The following is a 15,735-nucleotide window of genomic DNA, read 5'->3' on the forward strand; positions in this document are numbered from 1 at the left end:
ACAGTTCAACAATTCGTATAAGAAACATTAAGGTTCAAAAAGGGTTCACCACAGACATCATTTCTTAGAAAGGACCATCACAATAAGTTCAAGTTTAACATAGAGCTACCACCACTCCAAGTTCAACGACATAACAAATTCCACATTACAGGTACGACCACTCCAAGTTCAACGACATAACAAATTCCACTCTAAGTTCAACATTATAAAAAAATGACGATGACTAGTGCTTTCCACGCTTGCTGGCTCCTCCCCCCTCTTGACGCTTATCTTCTTCACCTTCCTAGGAAGAGGAACCCGCTCCGGCTCCGGCTCCGGTTCGACATCGTCATCCAAATAGTCACCCAAAGCCGCCATCCGCGAGGTGCCGACCGTCCTTTCGCCTCTTTGGCCTCTTTGGGTGAAGTCTTCAGGTGTGTACTTGTTGATTCCCTTCCTAGGCTTCAACTCGTATGCAGACCGAGCCTGGTACGTCCCCAAGGTCATATCATCAGCAACCTATGCATCAACAAAAGATATGGAAAGATAGTTAGCAATGCATCAACAAATGGATATATATCGTCATGACATACCTCTTGGGTGACCACACCCACATCCTCATCCTCGAAAGGTTCCCCGTGGCTCTGCCCCGAAGCGGGATCTGATGGTGTCGCCGACCTAGACCGTTCTGGTGATACATACTCGGGGTCACGACAACCGAAAAGGTTTGATAGCCGCCTTAACTTTTGGCCCTGGCGCTGCAACATGTACAAGTGAATGAGACATGGAACGTACCAACAAATGTTAAGTGCTAGTTTGAAGGAGATGTGAACCTTAATGAATGCTCGAAGTGCACCTTCCCCATCGCTTTTGCCAGCCGGGGTTGTTTCCAGAATAGTCTCGGTCTCATCAGCTGCTTTCTTGATCTGGGCACGCTATGAACAGAAACGGTATCAAAGTGTTAGGCAAGCGAAGATGTGAATAGTGCGAATGGAAAAGCAAAAAGGGCTAACCACAAAGTTCATCATTGGAGCTGAAGGGATCACTGAGTTGCCTTTCCTAACTAATGCGTTGTACTGGTGCTGGGCTACCTCATCAAAAACGGTGGGTTCTTCCAGAATCTCCTCAGCATACGCCGGCTGGCATACCTCCACGCGGGTACTTGCAAGAAACCATGTGAGATAGTTGTTGAACGCGATCGGGCAGTGCTCACGAAGCTGGGCTCGTTTTCCAGCCCTTGCTTGCTCCACACTAAGAGCAAACTGCACGACATACTTCCTGTGATGCTTGGCCCAATCCTTGATCTTCCGCTGCTTTTTCCTATCCAACCTGCAAGTTAGAAACAGAATATTAGCATCATCGAAACCGTCGAGAAGCTGCTAAGTGCTCAAGGTTAATTATATCTTACGCGTGTAGCAACTTGTCCGTGTCCTCCCACTCCGGCGGGTGTGGCTGGAACAAACCAAACTGGCGGAACACCCAATGTGGCAGGTGAAGCTCAACCGCCCAGTTGCATATCAGTGGGCACCGCATATGCCAGAGATCCCTATCCCTAATGCACATCGGATTCAGCCTGAACTCTATAGGGTTACCAAAACTCTCTCCTTTTCCATACGGCTCCCATTCCACCTGCAAAATGGGATTGAATGCAAAATTGATATCGAGTTACGATACAAGCATGATAATCACTTATGCAATGTCGGTTCACCTGCTCAGGCGTGATCGCGTCCAGCTCGCTCTTGTACAACTTGTACATTACTGAGGGATCATCCGTCGTCTCATTTAACACATCCCACTTGTAAGCCCAAGTGGGGAGCCGTAGTGGGTCGTCTTTATCGTCCCAATCCTCGTACTTCACGGTCTTCGGTCGTCCAACCGGCAAACGCTCCCAGCTCCATATGGAAAATGCGAGCAGACAACCACCAATACCTCCAGTGTGCCTACAACAGGCTTCGTCCAACTGCACATAAAAGAGAACATGGTCAAATTTGCCGCAAGAGCGCATTGATAATGTATCAATGAAGTGAAAAGGAAACAACTTCATACCTGTCGATACAAGTAAGCCAGTGTCGCCGAACCCCAACTCCATTTGCTATTGAAGACGGTCAACGCCTTCAGCCACATCCATGGAGCATTCTTGCCTGTGCCATCAGCAAACATTGTCCTGGATATCACGTACCACATGTAGACACGAGTATATGTCTTCACCATGTCCTCATTAACATCATCAGGGCAATGACAGAAGTTCGATGATATCCACGTGAAAGTAGCGCCCGCTGCGACTCTTTCCTTCTTCTTATCTTCTGCTTCTGGTTCCCGAGACTCCGGAGGAACCATACCGATAAGGGCTTGCATCTGCGCGCGCCACCCATCAGAATCGGTGTTCATACATAAAGGATTGCCATCAATAGGAAGACCGGTGATCATAGCAATATCCTGCAGCGTCACGGTCATCTCCCTGGTCCGAAGATGGAAAGTGCGCGTCTCCGGCCTCCAATGATCAATAAGCGCGGTGAGTGCTGCAGCATTGTTGGGTGGCTTCGACCGGCGGACCAACTGAATGAAAGGGAGAAGTCCTGCCTCCCTTACATACGGTGTGTACCGCTCATCATAGCGCATCCCTCCAAGGCTGATCCCGTGAGACCGAAGCTTCAGAGGTGCAAGCTCCTACAAACAAACAAATCATAACATTACATATGGGGCATTTGTGTTTGAAAAAAAAATACAAAATTCATAACACCGGCCACTTTCAGTATTACCCGCTGCTGCACCGACATAGCGTACGACCGGTGTTGTTTGTCCCAATGATCATCGAGAAGCCAAACCATCCTAACAATTTCAACAAAGCATTCTTGTCAACACGATTATCTTTTCAATTCAAAAAAATAAAGTAGGCCTACTACATGCAAGATTCAAAGCATATGTATCCAAAGCATTTTTCTCAATACGAGTATAATTTCAGTACAAATAAACTAAACTAGGCCTACTTCATACAAATAACTTTTCCATAGAAATAACATGTCAATCTATGTATCCAAACTATATAAATAACATGTCAACCTATCTATCCAAACCACATTCTAATCTAACAAGGGTTCCCCAAATCTAATATATGCAAGATTCAAACAAAAGTTCCCCAAATCTAATACATGCAAGATTCAAACAAGGGTTCCCCAAATCTTCAAAATATCATATTTTCTATGGATAGAAAGAAGGGGATCGGAGGAGAGTACCTTCTACGATGGATTGGTGAAGAAATGCACGGACCAAATCGTCGGATGGAAGGATTTGGGAGAGGGGATTGAGAGGGGGAGTGGAGAGGGCCGCCGCCCTGTTTGTTCTGTAACTGGCAATGGGGTGGGTGGGGGAGGAGAGGGCTGGCGCGGTTGCATCTAAGTCAATGTGCAACGCCCGAGCCCTAGGCGCTGCACATTACATGTGCGGCGCCTAGCTCGAAGGCGTTGCACTGCTGGGTGCGGGCCCATGGGCTGCCACGGTGGACAAAGGTGCAACGCCCCAGAGCTAGGCTTACGGTGTGGCGCCGGCGTGGCGGACGCTACACAAAAAGGTCAGGGGTGTGAAATAGTTTCATTCTGTGAATTGATTTCGTTTCGAGATCAAAATTGTCAAATTTGCCTCCTGGGCGCGCCCGGCCGAGTGAAGCGTACCCAGGCCCAACCTAGCTAGCCGCTGGTGCTACAGCTACTGCGCCCTAGAGGTGTCTGGCTCCATCGATCCTTATCGTTTTCAAGTACGCCGGTACACTTATTCGGCACAGGGAAAAAGGGTACGCGGCACATTCAATACCCGGCAAAAAGTACCCCGTCAGATTCATGTGCCCGACAATCCCACTGTTTTGAGCCATGTTTGGAAACCCTGAGCTTTCAGAATTTCGCGGAGATTGTATAAGCTGTGTTTTTATCGAAATCCATCCGCTCTTCGTATCTGTGTAGTTTTTTGCTACTGTGGTAATAAAGTCGAGTTTGTTAAAATTTATACTCTTTGTAATGCACAAAATGATACACTCGCTAGGAGAATAGAGTAAACACTTTTTGTAATGCAGGTGTTTGATACTGTTGAATTATAGATGGGCCTAGGGCCCATATATGAAATAATTCATGAAAATTTCAAGGGCCATGTGTGTGATGACATGGTGATGGATAGTTTAGTCTCACCTCATGAGTGGAGTTCTTCTCAAAAAAAAAAAAAACTCATGAGTGGAGTAGAGTGCAGACCTATTTTATAAGGATTTTCTTCTATATGTTATTGAAGCTTGAGAAGAGAAGTGGTTCCCGCGTGCTCATCCTCCTCTGCTCGCCACATGCCGTGTTTCGTGAACGAGCCGAGCTCAAACCCCTATGTATGCCCGCCCTTAATTTTTGTCGGGCAAGAATGGATCGGGGGCATTGGCAACCCTAGCCGCCATCCCAGATCAGATCACATCTGCTCTACCTCCTCGCGCATAAACATTATCGTTTCACTCGTTGGTGCTGCGTCCAACGATACCATCCCGTCAACCACGTGCATGGATGTATGAGAGAGCAGGCCTCTGAAACCCTGCCGTTTCCTGTTGCTGACTTCGACATGAATGAAAACTTTGAAGCCGCCAAAAAGAAGGCTACCGAGGATGTTGTTGTCGCCCCCGCGGCTTTCACTTGACTAACTGGAGGTATAAGGCCCCTCCCAATGATCCACCTCGTACATGTGCTAAGACTGCTATGTAGGCAAAAAAGATGATGTGGCAAGGTAATTAAGAGGAGAGAGATGGGTGTGGTGACCCTAAGAAGAAACAATGCCAAGCACGGAAACCTAAGGAAAACACTTAAATGAAAGAAGCCCACCAATATATGGATAACTTTAGTTGCTAAATCATTAAAGAAGAATGCTTACAACAAGTTAAGCACCTTCGCATTGAGGACTTTAGTTGTTTAGCTATTTAATGTGCTTAGCATCTCATTTTAGCACTAGTGCATTGGAGGAGGTCTAATTTCTCCTATTTGTTTCTATGGTAGCCAATGCATAGTACGTGCTCACATGTTTAGACATTAGTATGACGAGTTTAATACTGTTAATGCCAATTTATTTCTGGACTTAATCAATCGAAAATTGATATTCTATCCGACAGATAGTGTGCAGGAGCACTGTAGAGGGTGAGAGGGTTATGGCGATGTGGGAGGTGACACCGTGACAGACAGGCAGAACGATTTGGTGCCTTCACCAATAGTTGTGTTCCTCCGTGCAATGGCGATGGATGCATGGGACGGAACAGTGATGAGCCAGTACCAGGCCGGCCGGCTAGGTAGCTGTAGCTTTACAGGTGGGTCGGTGGATGGAGGAGGATCGACCCGGGCGGTACAAGGTAGGTGGATCGGTCGATCGTCCATGGAATCCTCGATGCATGCATGCATGCCCTGGGTTCCGGTCGAGCTGTCTCTATTATGCGAAATCTACAGGCAACCGGATCTGGGCCGGGGGTGGCGTGGTGCCGTGCGCCTGCATCTGCCGGCATGCATGCATGCCGATCGATCGATCGAGGCCACGCAGGCAGAGGCAGCGCGGCAGGCCGGTGCTGGAGCAGGACCATCCTAGCTAGCTAGGGCGTAGCGTAGCTGGTAGCCCTTTGCCTCACCTAGCTATACCCCCACGGCCACGATCATGCATGCATGCCGGGATCGAATCGATCGTGGCCGCGTTCCGACGTGTCGGGCGCCGGCGTCGTGCGCGCGGTCCATCGGTCGGCATGCAGCCGTACTACGCGGCAATGGCACGGGCGCGCACGACCAGGCACGCGCGCGCGCCCGGGCGCGGCGCATTCATATTGCCCGTGCATACGTGTGTGGTACGCGTGATGCGCGAGCGCGACCTCACCTGCGGCTTGAGTGCGCTGCTTGGTCTCTGCGTGTTCTTGGATCGGCGTCTCGTCTTTTTCTTTCTCTTTTAAGAATGGAATGGATCGGCGTCTCGTCGTCGTCGGTCGCCGTCGCCGCCGCCTCGCCCGGTCGTAGTCGTACTTGCCTAGCTGGCTGGCTATGGCTAGCACTCTTCGCCTTTGAATTTGCCTCCGGTGCTCGCGGCCAAGTTAGCATCCGTCCGTCTCCGGTCTCCCCGACCCTGCCGTGAGGTCATTGTTGCATACGTAGGCACCGGCGTGGAGAAAATGTATCTGAATCTCTTACCGACTAAAGCACGCGGGAGAAGAAAAAGAGGAGCCGCGCGCTCTTCTTCCTCTTGCGATAGATCTCGCCGTATATATCTCCAGGTCGTGCATGCATATCTTCAGGCCTAGGGTCAGTCGTTCTTTAACGCAACGCACGCAGCTTATCCGAGAAGAGAGCACGAGCTCACCTCCACCGTGTTGCTGTCAGCGTCGTTTCCAAGCAATTACTCCTAGTCTTCGGTAATTATCTATAAAATGATTTGCACTAAGTCGTCCTGACAGTTTGACCTTACTGAACCTGCATAGCTCCGGCCCTCTTCTTTACCATTGCTGTCCAAGTCGTCGGCGAGGGGATCAACTGAAAAATCAGCTCGATTCACCGTGCACGCTTCCTCCATGAGTATAAAAATAAAATGAACATATTTCTTGACTTTTTTTTTGAGAAATCTCGGGAAAACTAACTTTAACCAAGGATCAGTCCTATCATGTGCCCATGTTGATTATCTGATACAAAATGAAGAATGCGCTTTTTATAAGAATACCATAGTATCCACTTTATACGACATACTCAACACATTATTCAGACAAATATTTTTTATCATAAGACATATCTCGGAGAACGTGTGTGTCCTATATTTTTGCACGGATGAAGTAATCTTTTTCATGAATACGCAAAGCTTGTGGTTCATTTATAAAAGAAGTGATAATGGGCACATGGTGGGTGGGGGGGATATACAAAGCAAACGCAAGATGGTGTGAGTATGAACAGTGGCGGTGCCAGGAATCCAATCATGTGTGGTCAATTGAATGTTGTGTAGTCAAATGTATGCATTTATAATATTTTTTGGCATAATTTCTACTTGATATTTGTAGTTTTTGCCATAAGCTATGTAGTCAATTGACTACCAAGCTTAAGTGTGGCTTCGCCACTGAGTATGAAGCCCGGAGAAGAGAAACATGGGGTGTAGCAGGGGATACAACACAACGAGATGCCCCAAAACTCCAAATCCAACACCCTAGACACCGCGAGCCACCAAGACGACGCCTTCATGAAGGGTAACAACGCCGCGACATTGTCGCTATCCGATCCAAAGAATCAGACCTAGGGTTTTCCCCAGTGCCTCGAACATGGTAGAGAAAGAAGCCCATGACAGCGCCTTCAAGAAGGGGATGTCACCCGTAGGTGTCATCGTTGCCAACATCAGCAAGACGGACGGGGTATTTCCCCCTGCCCTATGTTTGAGCAATCCCACGGTTGTCGGATCATGATTTGGAGTCAAGGTTCCGTCGTTGGCTGGAACTGCCACTTCCGGAGGGGAGCAATGCCTATCACTGAAGAAGAAGGTGAAAGTGTGCTCTGATGGACGAGCGAGCTATAGATTTGGCGTGGGAAGGATGGGGCATGGAGGTGGACTGGGCAGGAGAGGCGGTACGTCATGTGTGGCACATGAGATGAAGGCGGCAACAAAATGAGGGAACACATAACCATATCCTAGGCAAGAGCCGCCAGGACGCCAGCAAGCTAGAGAAGTTGGAGGAACGCAACTTCAAGAACGCCGGGCCGGAGCCGCACCAACAAGGATCACTCCTGCGCCGCATCGCCAGGACGGCGCAACAACTGGCGCCGCCAGGACAGAGGTACCCCAAACCGTCGAACCAGAGGAGAGGCCAGCCCAAGACGGGGAGGAAACCAGACACCCAGGGAGGAGGAGCTCGAGCAGGAGAAGCGGCTGGGGAAGACCACCATCGGAAGCCTGCACGCAGAAGGAGCCTCGTCACCTCGTCAAAGCTGATATGCCCCGCCCAGCCGCGGGAGCAACTCCATCATGGGTTCGCGCGCCACGTCGCACCACACACGGAAACACCCCGCCGTCGTCATCCCTGAAACTAGAACGGCTTCGCTGGCAAGCCCTCCGACAACAGTGATGCGGGAGGAGGAGGAGGGGCTAGTGGCAGCAGCTAGGGTTTCCCCCGTGTGCCAGGGGGCGAGTGGTCGCCCCGTCAAACTAGATAGCTATTGCATTTCCCAAATAGAGGGTACTTTTCGGATGAAGTAATCAATACTTTGGATACCAATGAGCTCTTGTTGTATGTTTAGACATTGAGCCCCAAAAAAACGAAATGAAAATGAATTAACATACATATGGATAATTCCACTTTTTCTACAAGCAAAGTAAATTCTACTTTAACTCCAAATTGTCGCTGCTATGTGTGTTTTTTTTTGAGGAAACACTGATATGTTATGAATTGACCAAATTAGTTGCCGGTGACACATTGACCCACATCTAAGCATCAAATTTTGATTTTAATTGGATGTAAGTCAAGCTCTTAATAGGGGCTTCCATGCAAGCTTCAATGAATACACTTGTAAAAATTTGCCTAGTCAAACATATCGTGTAAATAACCTGCACCATAGGCGATGTCTCTATCAACAAATAAATACCAGCTCACCATCTAGTCAGCTTGACAGGTAAGACAAACATGTTGGGATAAAAAAAGTCGGTAAATCTGGCTCAAAAGAATTAACTTGGGTGCTTAAATTGCGTTTCTATGTGATAAAATAAATTATATCACTTTTGTACACAGTACAATCACATACGCTCAACCTACCCCCCATTAGCACCTCTGAACGAACATCGTTGGAAAGCCTGCAATAAATCCATGAAAATGTGAGCACTGATGCCATATCTGGGATTTAAACACTGGTGGGCTGGTTTCACCTCAAAGAATCTAAGAGCAACTCTAGCAGACCCTGCATCCGGCGCAAACCCGTATAATTCCGGCGATTATACGGGCTCGGCCCATTTTTCTGGCCAGACCAGAGCCCGCATCGGTGTCCGGCCCGTAAATTTTTTTGCCGCAGCCCGCAAACGCAACCCCCGAGCCACTATAACTGCGGGTTTGCAGGGGCAGATGCGGGTCGAAACCCTATCCTCCCGTAGCCGCGTTCCCCTCCAATTCCCCACCGCGCCGCTCGATTTCTAGCCGCCGGCGAGCCTTGAACCACAATGGCCGTCTCGGGGGATGAGGCGGAGCGCCACCGCCGCGCCAGATCTGACGCCGCGCGCAAGCGGGGGGCACGTCGGTGGCTCAACCAGGGTGCCCGGCCGCTGCCGGCATTCAACCGGCGCGAGCTCGACAAGTTCGAGCTCGAGCACGCCCGTCGCCGCCGCGCCTCCTCCGGCAACTGGTCCGCGGGGAGCTCATCCGGCTACGGGTCCGCTGGGTGCTCATCCGCGGGCGCATCGAGCTCGCGGCTCGTTCCGGTGAAGAGGGAGCCGGAGGAGGCCGTGCCCGATGCGCCGCCGCGCCAAGGCGTCATCGGACCCGAGGACTACCTCCCACCGGGGCAGGAGGAGCTCCTCGAGCGCGTCGTCCTCGAGCGGTCGGCAAGGGATCAGGAGGAGATGGAAGAGCGCATCCGGCGCGAGCTCGAGTACGAGCGGCTCTTCCTCGAGACGGGCCTCACGGCATCGCAGGCGGACGCATCGAAGGAGGCCGACCTGCGTGTGATGAAGGCGGAGCAGGCGAAGCTCTACATCGACCTCGACTCCGACTCCTCCGACTCCGACTGATCGCCGCCGGTGGGCAGCTACCGCAGGAGCTCCGGTGAGCTCAATTTTGTTGTAGTGGTGCGGTAGCGTAGGCCCTGTCTAGCATATCTAACCTTTATGTATGTATGTGGCGTGTATGAACTTATTATGCGAGAACCATCTATGCGAGCGAGCTCCGGCGAGCTGCTGCTTAAATTTCTCGCGCGAAACATCTTTTTTTAAAATTTTGGGGTTTGTTTGCGGTTTCTAGTCTGCCGCCGCAAAATCCGGCCAGCATAACCGCCCCCGTGCGACCTGCAAACACATTTTATAGGTCGGCAAAATGCGGGGTCTGCTAGAGTTGCTCTAACTATCTGAGCTACCGCTCAGTTCGCAAACAAATTATATCTTGTTCACCCTATCCAATTGTGAAAGACTCATAGTACTACTTCAAACTAAATAAATAAGTCCATTCTTCTTTCCAAGGCAACACATGAGAGTGTAGGGTTCTTCTACGAAAAAACTAGATAGATAGGCCTCCTGGGTTTCACATTCCGAAAATATTACATCCTACAGCCTAGACACGGCCCCGATTTCCTCTCTTGTAATTCGGAAGGGCGTCGATGCGGCCAGTCCTATTTATCACGCGGGTCATGGGATAGCAAGCAAACACATACCCTATAATTCATTACGCAGAGACATTGGGCCGGGACATGTAGACATTTCGGACACAATCTCTATTCCAGTTTTGGGAAGGTTCTAGAACCTTATCGCATGATTTTTTTTCTTTTACGCTTTTCTTTCGGTTTTTCTGGTTTTACATCTTTTTCATTTCATTTTTTTATTTTTCATTTTCCTTTCATTTCACGAACAAATTTTGAAATCTTGAGAATATGTTGAATTCTTGAAGGTTTTCTGTATTCAGGAACATTTTGAATATTTTTTGAAATACTTTTACTTTCTAAAATCATGAAAAAATTATTCGTGAACAATTTATAATTCATGAACAATTTTTGGGATAGCAAAAATTTCCTGAATTCTTGAATATTTTCCTAAACTGTGGATATTTTTTAATTCACAAACATTTATTGAAATCATGAACATTTTTCAAGTACGTGAGTAATTTTTGTATTGGTGAATATTTTTGAATTCATGAACATTTTTTGAATTTACAAACTAGACTTGGAATCAGCTTTTTTTGAATTCAGAACATTCTTCAAAACCCAGGACATTTTTGGAATTTACTAATAGTTTTTGAAATCGATATTATTTTTTGAATTTGCAATTCACAAACAATTTTTTATTTTGGGGAAATTTTTATAAATTCACGAACAGTTTTTGAAACCACTAACATCTGAATATGCAAACAATTTTTTAATTCACGAACAAAATAGTATTTGCAAATATTTTTTGATTCTATAGTTTCTTTTATTTCAAAAAAATTAAACTCACGGACAATTTTTGAAATCGTGAACATTTTTTAAGTCATGAAGATTTTCCAAAATCATGATTTTTTTTGAATTTGTGAACTTTTGATGTATTGACAAACATTTATTCAAATTCACAAATATTTTTTATTATGAACATTTTAGAATTCTTGAAAAAAAATTCAAATTCACAAAGATTTTATTAGTTTGATTTTTTTTCCATATTTGCGAATTTCCTTAAATTTCTTTTAAAAAATAGGAAAAGCTAGAAAAATACATAAACAGATAAATGAAGATAAAAGCCCCTCCCCCCATTGTGTGGGCTCACAGTGTGCGTGGAGTTATGAGTTTGCTACCTTTCTAGCATACTGCTCGCGGAATAGGAGCTCCTTGTTTACGAAAAGATAAATACATGTATAGAAATGGATATGCATCGATCAACATGTTCGGATTCAAATCAAAATACAATCAAACAATGCCCAATTCATTAGTGGCTTCTTCACCAAAAGAACATGTCGTACGCAGAACACAATACATGTCTAGACCGAACTATTCTTGAAGTAATATGGTCAAGACAAGTGAGTTCTTACTAAAAAAAGAGGGTTGCTTTGTGCAAATTAAATGCATACATATATGCATCGATCAACATGCACGGATTTAAATCAAAGTACAACCATATAATGCCCAATTCACTTGGGGCTTCTTCACAAAAAGAACATGGCGCATCAAACCCACACATATGCGTGCACAAGAAGATCAGAAAAAGCATATTCATGTACAAGTGCCCAAATCGTATTTATGAAAGCGTTCACATTCTTTCTGAAAGTGTCACGTTATTTCTAAAAGTGGTCATGTTCTTTCTGAAAGCTGTCCTGTCTCTATTACAAAAAATAGTTTGTACGCTCACATTTTTTGGTTCCCTTCGTTTGTTTACTATGTACTGCAAGGCAGTTCCCTTCGTTTTTTCGCTCGCTTACTATTTTCTCTTCCCGCCTACATTTTCAAAAGGAACCGCGCTAAATTTTTTCCACCGTCAATAAACACCCCGTTTGTCTTTATTAGTAAACCGCACTCATAATTTCCCACTGGCCCTCCTCCCGCATTTCTCCTCGAGATCTCGAACCGTCCCGATAGCATCGGTTTCCCTCACCGTCGTCGTCGAGCGAGGCAACCTTCGCAACGGCAAGGTCCGCAAGGATCCTGTCACACTAAAGCCAAGAACTGATCGTAAACTGACAGGTAACAATCATCACCCCCTCCCTCACTACCCCAGCTATTTAACATCCATACGGGCGTATGTATATGTAGACATGTTCGATTTATCCGCTTGTATTCAGGAAGTACATGGTTAACTCCACACGAGTTCAACCTTAGGGTTCGTATCTGGGTGTTTCCTGCATGTATGTTCTATATTTGTTCGCATGTTGTTACTCATGTTGGGTTCCTCTGAATTATTACAATTTAGGCACTGTACAGGCGTTTACAATTCATTGTACTTTGCCTAGTCAATTCAAAACTTGATTGAACATAGTTCTAGGTTTGGAAGAATGTCATTTCACATTTGTATTCCCTATTCGAGTGATTATGTATTGTTGTTGTATCTTTGTGGATTCTTTTGTAGATCTCATTGTCTCATCTTTGTTCTATAGCTGCTACACCCAACACACCAAATGAGTACGAGAAAATGAGGCAACAAAACATAAAGGAGAATGCTATTCGTATGTGATACATCTCCAGCGTATCTTGATACGTCCATTTTGCATCATGTTTTCTTACTGTTATTTGCAATGTTTTTATCTATAGTAATGCTTTTTGGAGTAATTCTAATGCCTTTTCTCTCATAATTTGCAACAAACACACCAAGAGGGAGAATTCCGGCAGTTGGAAATCTAGACCTAGAAAAGCTACGTCAGGCCACCTATTCTGCACAACTCCAAATGAGCTCAAACTTCATGAAGATTTTTTATGGATTATTTAAGAAATATTGGAGCCAATAAATACCAGAGGGGAGCCACCAGGTGGGCACAACCCACCTGGGCGCGCCAGGCCCCCCTGGCGCGCCCTGGTGTATTGTGCCCTCCTCGGCCCACCTCCGGTGCCCATCTTATGGTATATAAGTGGTTTTGACCTAGAAAAAAATAGAATAATACTTCCGGGACGGAGCGCCGCCTCCTCGAGGCAGAACTTGGGCAGGAGCACTTTTGCCCTCCAGCGGAGCGATTCTGCCGGGGGAACTTCCCTCCCGGAGGGGGAAATCATCGTCATCATCATCACCAACAACTCTCCCATCTTGGGGAGGGCAATCTCCATCAACATCTTCACCAGCACCATCTCATCTCAAACCCTAGTTCATCTCTTGTATTCAATCTTGTTACCGGAACTATAGATTGTTGCTAGGGGGTGACTAGTAGTGTTGATTACATCTTGTAGTTGATTACTATATGGTTTATTTGCTGGAAGATTATATATTTAGATCCATTATGCATATTAATACCCCTCTGATCACGAGCATGTTGATTATTTGTGAGTAGTTACTTTTGTTCTTGAGGTCACGGGATAAATCATGTTGCAAGTAATCATGTGAATTTGATATTTGTTTGATATTTTGATGGTATGTATGTTGTGATTCCCTTAGTGGTGTCATGTGAACGTCGACTACATGACACTTCACCATATTTGGGCCTAAGGGAATGCATTGTGGAGTAGTAAATAGATGGTGGGTTGCGAGAGTGACAGAAACTTAAACCCCAGTTTACGCACTATTCCGTAAGGGACCGATTGGATCCAAGAGTTTAATGCTATGGTTAGGATTTATCCATAATACTTTTCTCGTAGTTGCGGATGCTTGCGGGAGGGTTAATCATAAGTAGGAGGTTTGTTCAAGTAAGAACAACACCTAAGCACCGGTCCACCCACATATCAAATTATCAAAGTAGTGAACACAAATCAAACCAACATGATGAAAGTGACTAGATGAAATTCCCGTGTACCCTCAAGAACGCTTTGCTTATCATAAGAAACCGTTTTGGCCTGTCCTTTTCCTCAAAAGGATTGGGCTACCTTGCTGCATACTTATTGTTATTATCATTACTTGCTCGTTACAAATTACTAGTAGAACGCCCGTGCGTTGCTACGGGCTATAATGCATACTTCAAATCGCAGATCTGTCATACACTTTAGCAATTTCATTGATCAATTAGTGGATAATTATTTGATATCACAATGCTGCAATTTCTTCTATATGTGATGGTCCAAATGAAGAGAGAACAAAGTCTCCATCTTGACCGTAGGACATGAAGTTCAATGGGGCAGGGTCATGTTTCTTCATTGGAATACAATAACACTAAAGACTAATTTGATATTAGGAAGTAGACACATGTATTAAGCTGAAGAAAATCAATCTTATTTCTCATTTATGATAAAGTTTTTTTGAATTAACTTTTGACATTACATCAATCCACAAAGCAAGGTAAATAAATTATACAACAAGCTTCCACAACGCACCATGTCCTGTCATGAAGTGAATTCTTCAAGTGAAGTAAATAGCCACATAGAGATTGCAGCTTTTGTTACAGAGTCTTATGCATATCTTGGCAATTTGAGAACTTTATATTACTCTTTGACAGTTATTGATCATACTGCTTGCATATACTAGAGAGTCTGAATCCGAGTTAACGAACAGAGGAATGCCTCTGTATCACCGTAAAGTCTTTGCAATTGGCACATCCGTATTCGATTAATAATGTCGCTCTCTCCCCCTAAAGTCCTCCAAGCGTATGTGTTACCATACATAACAATTCCTTGTTCTTAGAAAGGGGAATTGAACTGTTTTCCTTTCATACAGTTAGTTCAATGCTTGTGCGTTGTCACGTACAAAAAAATAATATACACACTGAATGCATAAACTGTTGTAATTTATGAACATATATCAAACATGACACTTCTGGTTTCTATTCACATAAACAAATATCCACGCTCTCGCCCGCTTCATTCCTCCTCGATAGTCATCGTGTCTCCTTCACCACTCTATCATTGCAGAAAGACAAAGCACCATATTTCTCCCTCTCTCCCCTTCACTTCAATTGTCTTCATCTGTTGTATCTCTCATCAATCCTCATTCTTGAACTGCAAGAATGATAACTCTTTCTGGGACCTGTAAGAAAACCAAAGAAATAGAATACGATGTATAGATGAGAAAATATATAATTACCAAAACAAATAAATGTTCAACTAAAGTGTAATCCTTCCTTTAACTTCTCCCATTTCATTGTGCATGTGGAAATTCACATGTGTAGGAAAGATATCCCAGCCTGATAGTAATAATAAAAAAATATTACAAGTGAGTTTGCACTTAAAGTGTGTTTCAAAAGTGCTATAATTCAAGGTGCAATGACATCTAGCTGCCTACTTGTGCCTTCTCTGGGATGTCGTCGTTGTAGGCCGATTTCTAGGCTTTCATTGTCATCACCGACATCGCGCGTCCCAAATACAATGGCCAGGGTTGCTGCATTTGTATCTACTGAAGACAGTAGATGCAACCTAATGGTAATTATACATTATCCTCGAAAAAATTGTGGTTGCCCATATATATCCCTATGTTTTCTGTTACTAAATTCATTATTGCCATATATGTGCTATG

The 15,735-nt window shown here is 45.4% G+C and overlaps 1 long non-coding RNA gene across 1 annotated transcript; it reads right to left on the reverse strand.

Annotated features, from left to right (window-relative positions):
* Positions 1–622: 622 nt before the first annotated feature.
* On the reverse strand, positions 623–3,228 carry LOC141041680 (uncharacterized). The gene is made up of 3 exons (XR_012202714.1): positions 993–3,228; positions 813–914; positions 623–737 (listed from the first exon to the last, which is right to left on the reverse strand). It is a non-coding gene; the product is annotated as an uncharacterized lncRNA (long non-coding RNA).
* Between the last annotated feature and the right edge of the window lie 12,507 nt (positions 3,229–15,735).

The sequence above is a fragment of the Aegilops tauschii genome, chromosome 1, assembly GCF_002575655.3.
Source record: "Aegilops tauschii subsp. strangulata cultivar AL8/78 chromosome 1, Aet v6.0, whole genome shotgun sequence".
Classification (NCBI taxonomy): domain Eukaryota; kingdom Viridiplantae; phylum Streptophyta; class Magnoliopsida; order Poales; family Poaceae; genus Aegilops; species Aegilops tauschii.